This window comes from Pinus tabuliformis, chromosome 5_2 (assembly GCF_031772625.1).
Source record: "Pinus tabuliformis cultivar Carrire ecotype Pingquan chromosome 5_2, CPIR1, whole genome shotgun sequence".
In the NCBI taxonomy this organism is placed as follows: Eukaryota; Viridiplantae; Streptophyta; class Pinopsida; order Pinales; family Pinaceae; genus Pinus; species Pinus tabuliformis.
In genome coordinates this window covers 1,142,940,315-1,142,947,504 of record NC_142306.1, presented here as the reverse complement: position 1 = coordinate 1,142,947,504, position 7,190 = coordinate 1,142,940,315, and positions in this window count along the sequence as shown.

The following is a 7,190-nucleotide window of genomic DNA, read 5'->3' as shown; positions in this document are numbered from 1 at the left end:
GTTAGGGAAAGGGGGTGAAAGAGGGAAAACACAGTGATAACCCAAAAACATAGCAAAAGTGTAGCGTGAGCTAGGGTTTTTGGGGAAAAATGATGGAATGAAAGAAATAAGTGTGGGAATTATTGGGGAAGGTTTTATAGGTGTATACAAGGGTAATGGGTAAGAAAAACTAGGGAAATTATCTATGAGATAAAGCAAAAACCAATGAAAGCTAAAAGCGAAGCGAAACCCTAGGAGAGGGATTTCAATTCAATTTTTGTGAGGAATGATTGCATGAAAGAGGTGATGAGAGGCTTACTTACTTTCTTAGGACTCTCTGAAACCTTAAGAATGATGAATGAACCCTGTTGTTGTAATCTTTGTCCTCTAAACCCAAAAACGCAGTGTGCTTCCCAGAAGCGCAACATGCTTGATGGAAAGGGTTTGGTGATGAAAATCTCTTTGTTTTGATGGCTGAGATAAAGCACAATGCTGGAGAAGTGTTCTTGGAGGATGGAATGAAGCTTTTGAATGTTTGAATGGTCCTTTTATTGCTTTAAAGTTGATTTTTTTCTTTGGTGATGTTGTGACATCACATGTCCTTTTAAGAAATGTCACGATGAGGTAGTGTACTATAGCTTATAACTTTATTTGGAAAGGTTACAACTCCATGTGGGATGAATGTACCTTAGATAATCTTGATGAAATCATATCCCTACTTACTAACTCCCATGATGATGACTATGGCGATGACATGACTCCTATATGACAATTTGATCATATGACCTAATGATGACACCAAATGAATATCTAAACCATGATTTGGACCTTTAAACATTTGTAGTATGCATGATAATGATATGATGACCAGAATGATGACCAAGACACTCTTTGATGACCTATTCCAAGTAATGATGACATGACCATAATGGAAATTTATGACCTTGAATATGGAGGGAGCAGTAATGACCTAGACATTGACCAATGATCATTTGACAATCAGGACATGTCAAATGTTATTTGAAGATATAAAAATTTGACCTAAGATCCTATCAACCACATGGAAAGAGTACATTTGATTACTAGTGACTCATAGACACTAACATTGGCTCGAACTGGGGATGGAAGATCCTTTAGGAGGTGTCAAGAACACCGTAGACCAGGAAGCCTTGTTCATTGGGCAATGGAGTCACTGCAACTATACTACTGAAACTGATTTCACATCAAACTGAAAACTGAACTGTACACCGTCAACTGTAAACTCTTCTGGAAACTAACACTAAAAAAGATGCTCAGAATTTTGAGCTTATTCATTACACCTTACCTACTCTAACTGATCCATAACCTGCTCACTCAAGTGATACGAAATTTCCAATGAAGCCAAAAAAGGAGATGGTCATTCACTGAAATTCTGCTCACATCCTCTATAAGCAGACAAAATGATGTACATGTAGGAAACTCATAACGAAAAGTGAAACCAAGATTTATGCTGACAAACAAAACAACATTCACCTTCTCTGGTTCTTGCAAAAGATTGCCCAAGGGGTCTTGAAAATCATGAAGCATTACCTCTTGTGGATCAACAAAAGGAGAAAAATAAGCATTATCCTCAACTGTTGGTTGGTCTTGTACTATGCCATCAGTTTCAAGGTCACTCACATAGTAAATGGTGGCAGTTTGTTTATCATCCTTATTATTAACAACAAGGAGATACTTTGTATATTCTTGAACAGTTTCACAAAAGAAATCCACAACATATACACCAACAACAGTTACATGTGATTCTATTTGAAGTGTGTCATATAGCGGTTTATTTCTTTCTTGCAGCTTTATAGTATGTGTTGCTTGAGTGTCTAAAGTTTCTACATATGCTGCTTTAGAAAATTGATTAAGCCCAATTTGTTCTTGAATCAAAGAATCAGGAAATAAAAAATCTAGAGAGAGATATGGATGACTATCCTCATACCTTTGATCATCAAAATACTAACAAGTCTTCTGCAAAGATTCATCAAACTCATAGGATGGAACATGAATATCATACATAAGCACCAACTCTTCATTAAAACAGGGTTGAACGTTCCCTTGTTCTTCTGAAATGTCTACAGGTTGTTTAATGTCATCATTGAGATCCTGCTCAGTTTCACTTTCATCCAAGGGAGAAGACACTTGTTCTTCTTGGTGATGGAAAGGGTTCTCATACAAAGCCTCCAGGATCTCTTCATCCATGAACTCTTCATCACCATAATAATTCTCTAGATTTTGAATGAAAACCTCAAAATGTTCACAACAATCCTCAACCAATGACAAAGAAGGATGAGACTCTCTATATTTTTCAAAAAATGTTGAATGAAAATCTTTAAGAGAATAAATACTAGTAGATGGAAGACCTTCATACCAAGATTGTGCTTTTCCTTCTAAGGTTTCCATGAACATCTTCATCATACAATCTTCAAGAATTTGAGCCCTCAACTTGTGTGCATGCATGTGAAATTTAATGAGATGTAGAGAAACATCATCTCCTTTCTCGTCTTTGAACTTCGGAAAATAAATCTGCCAATATAACCAAGGCATACGGTTCGAAAAACCTGGAATGTGATCTTGTTTTAAAGGAGAATGGCTTCTGGATATAGAACTCATCTCAATTTCTGGATCTTGCTGCCAGTGGAGTCTTTGGATCAAGTTGGAGTCTCCGAGTGAATGGTTCAACCTTCATATGTGTCTGATTGTTGTCCACCATCAACAAATTAGATCTAAACTTTGATGATATTTCATGGGGAATATGAAATTGTTCGCTCCCCAATATGGTTGCAAAAAATGTTAGAACTCATCAGTGTCCCAAGGTTGAGAAAGGAGACTGATGGAGGTAACCTCAAAATCAATTGTTAGATTTGGTAGCTATCCCTACCAAATTAGAGAGTGCTCTCTCAAGAATCTCATAGCCAATAAAATGACTGGGAAGGAAAATAGGTCTTAAGCTAGATATTCAACTCAATAGGGTTTGAATTTAGGGTTTGCTGGACCAGGGTCATAGGTTTGGGAACTAGGTCAGGGTTTCTAAAGATCAGTTGCAGAGATACAATGGGGCAAGGTAGGTATGATCAGTGACATATTGGAGTTGTCATTGTGGTATAGGGTTGAAATAGGGAAGGATCAACATGAGCATAAACTTATGAATTCATTTATCAGAGGAAATTAAACATAAACATGAAAATCTCATCAAAACATAGCATAAACATATGAATTCTGCTTGAAGACTACTTAGATGATCACATGAAAACATTAATATGGAATTAATGAGACGTAACATTCATATTGATGATATAACATAGAAGAAACATTGTCACAAAATCATACCACATGAATCCCAAGATAATAGTTGCAAATTGCTTGTATTACTCCTGCAAAAATGATGGTGTACACTAGCTTCAACGCCTTTGACTCACAAGCATCCAACCCTCGATTTTAGTTGAAACTAACTACATATAGATAAAAATATACTTTCCCCCTCTCAGGGTTCGAATCCATTATCATAGGAACTGTTTACATCAAAATCTCTAACCATACCTAAAACTAGGGAGACCCTGTTTAGACTTAATTGACTTTAAAAGCATTAATTACAATGGATTTGACCTGAAATTACTCTGACCATAAATATGCCACTTAATTACATTATGTAAACTCATTATAAGACAATTTACATTGACAAAACTTGACTTTGACCAAGCAAAGCTCGAAAATTGGCTTTCCCACAGAAGCGCATCGAACTTTGGAGGGTGTTTGGAGGCCTTCCTAGATGAGTTAGCTGCTGAAAATTGTATGGTTGGAAGTATGGATAATTCTACTACACAATAGATTCATCAAGCACAACAAACACCTGCTCCAAACCCCTGAAAAATTGACTTGAAGTTGAACTATCCAAAAGCGCAACGAAACAATAGGGGTCAAAGATGGAGTGATATCTCTTTAACCATAACACTTTTTACAAAAATGGTAGAGGTTTTTGTAGATAATTTTTTGTGAATAAATACCTCCCTCAGTTTTGTGAAATTAATTCCCATCTTCTTGGAATCTATGCCACACAATAATGACTAAAGCAGGCAATTAAATTAGAGAATTTGATTTTCTGAAATAGGCCTCCAAACAAGTTTGATTATATACAAATACATGAAACCTATGTAGAAACTGAAGGAGGTTATTGTGATTTGGTCTATCCTTAACCAAACACTCCTTTGTTTTTCCAAAATACATCTTCATTTGGTGAGAAACCTCTTTTTAAGATGATGACCAAAAATAGAGTCAAAAGTGCAGCGACCCTCTTGTAGCAACTTGTATTTTGGGCATATCTCCCAAATAATAAAGTATATTCCAAAAATGAGAGAGTTTATTTTTATTAGGTAAGTTATGAACAAAAAAAAACTCCAATTTTCAAAAATACTTTCCCATTTGTTCAGAATCCAAGCTTGAAGTTGGTGCAGTGACTAGTTGCTCTGTTTCTGTAGGATAGAAACACAGAGCTAAAAGCATAGAAACTTGGGGAGAGGGAATGAAGGGGAAGGGGGATAGTATAATTTATGAAGAAATTATGGGAATTAGGGGAATTTTTTAGGTAGACAATGAAATCGGAATTCCTCAATTTGATAGAGGGAAAGGGGGTGAAAGAGGGAAAACATAGTGATAACCCAAAAATGCAACAAAAGCGTAGCGTGAGCTAGGGTTTTTGGGGGAAAATGATGGAATGAAAGAAATAAGTGTGGAAAATTATTGGGGAAGGTTTTATAGGTGTATACAAGGGTAAGGGTGTAGAAAGAATGAATCACGCACTACTTTGAATGGATAGATCTATGATGCACTCAAAAGGGTTATCAACAAAGTATTGGGCATACGCAATTCATACAACGATTTATCTAAGAAATTGATCCCCCACTTTAGATTTATATGGTATCACCCTATATGAAGCTTGGTATGGTACTAAGCCTTCAGTAAAACATCTTCAATTTTTTTGCTCCACTTCCTATGCCTTAGTTCCTAAGGACAAAGGGACTAAGCTAGAAAATCACAACATGAAATGCATTCTTCCTAGTTATTCTGATGAAAAGAAAGGATATAGGTTGTTGTTCAAAGGGAATTTTTTTTATTAGTCAGGATGATGTTTTTGAAGAAATAGAAAGTCAAACTGGGCAAGAACTCAATATCACCTCAATCCCTTGGAAAAGAAAGCAAAAAAATAAATTCCTCGTAGAAAATAAAATTGGAATGGGAAAGACTTAGTCTCTAGCATAAATATTCATGAGATAGATCCTTCTTCCTCAAATGAAGATCCTTCCACAAGGAAAACCTAGTAGATCAAAATGATTCACACAATTATTAAAATATGTTCACGAAGATGAACGGAAAAAAATGGAACAAGGAGTTCCACTCAATCCAATTTTGCATTAGTCGCTCATGACTCTTTTGAACCTGTTAGGGTCCTATAATTTATAGGATCAATTGACGATTATCTGTTGATTTTCATGTCTTAAGATGTTGTAATTAATGTTTCATTCTCCAAACTATTTTCAAAAAGAAAAATAAATAAAAGAAAAAATATGAAAGAAAAAGAAGAAAAGAAAAAGAAAATGAAATAGGGGATATACAAAAATGATATATGTGAGGAAAAAACAAAAGAAATAAGAAAGATGGAAAAATAAAAATAACCTCAATAAGTGAGCTAGCTAAAATGCCACTTTATATTCAAAAATAAAGAAAAAATGATGAAAAACATTTAGAAAAATGGAAATATGCGATGTTAGCCCAAATGTCGCATTAGTTGTTAAATAAATGAGTTGAATTAGTTAAATTGCGCAATTAATCGTGAATAATTTTTTATTAATAAAGTTATTTGACACGAATGTTTTTGTCGTATGTAATAAAAGTCATCTTAAAAACAACAGGTGTGCTCTATCCCACCCAGATCGACAGCTTCTGATGGTTTTGAACCCACTTTGCCCCTCCGACATTTAATCACAAGGTGGGTCCGAAACGCATATTCTCTCAATCCCGTTTTATCGACATGTCATCCCCTCATCAATTTTGGACACCCCTCTGCCGAAACTGCTTACAACTCACCCCCCCCCCTTCCAAAATTTGCCTTCCTCCTTTCCACCTAATAGAAAAGTATTAAGCTCGCTCTCGCCAAGTGTCACATCCTGTTAGGCCCCTATACTACTAATGTAACCCCTTATTGTTATTAGCACAACCCACTTATTATATTGATGTACCCATGTAGTGCCCATATTGTTACTAATGTGCCCCATAGAAGCCCACTATTGTTATTATTGTGCCCTTACATTATTATTGTTATGTCGGCTCTGGTTATGTTATGACCCCTTAGACTCCTATATATAGAAAGGAGGTCTTTTCATTTGTATCATCGAAGAATTGTTCATTTATGTAATGTAAAGGAGGTTGCCCCCTCGAAGAGGCTGAATTCTAAGGCGCTGATCTATCTTTTCTATCTTTTCTTGAGCTGGTTTCATAACATTTGGTATCAGAGCTTTGGATTCTAGGGTTTCGCTGCTCCAAACAGGTCATCGTGGAATTTTCGCTATAACCTTTTTTCTGTGATGTTTCAGAAGTCGCAAAAAAAACCCATTTGAGAAGAAATCGCGTTGAACCTTGGGTACGAATTTCAGAGCTTTTCGCGTGATATTTTCAGAGATATGATCTAAGGAAGCTGGTCTTTTTGCAGACTCCTGAATTACATTCAAAACAGGTGACCTGGGGAAAATCGTCATAACTTTCTCTCTGAGGATCGGATTGAAATTTCGTAAGAAGGTACAGAAAGAGGACGGGCTGTAGTTTCTTGTATGCATTTTTTAGATCCATAGGTCGAAAAATTGACACGTGGCACTTCATACAAGTTCGCTCTTCTGGAAAGGTCTATAATTAGGTCATCTTGGGAGATTGTGCATAACTCTTTTTTGGGGAATCCAATTTGGATCAGACTGGTGGCATTGAAAATAGGACACAAAGGGATACTACATGTAGGAATTTCAGAACTTAAATATCCGCAAGTATAGAGTTACAGTCGTTTCAAGTTCGAGGTCCTAAAATCAAGAAAAAGCAAGATGAGGAAGTTTGATGGCAAGGATCCGGTAAATTGGATACTTCAGATGGAGCAATATTTTGATCTACATGGTGTACCACTGTTACAAAAGGTATGTATTCCATCT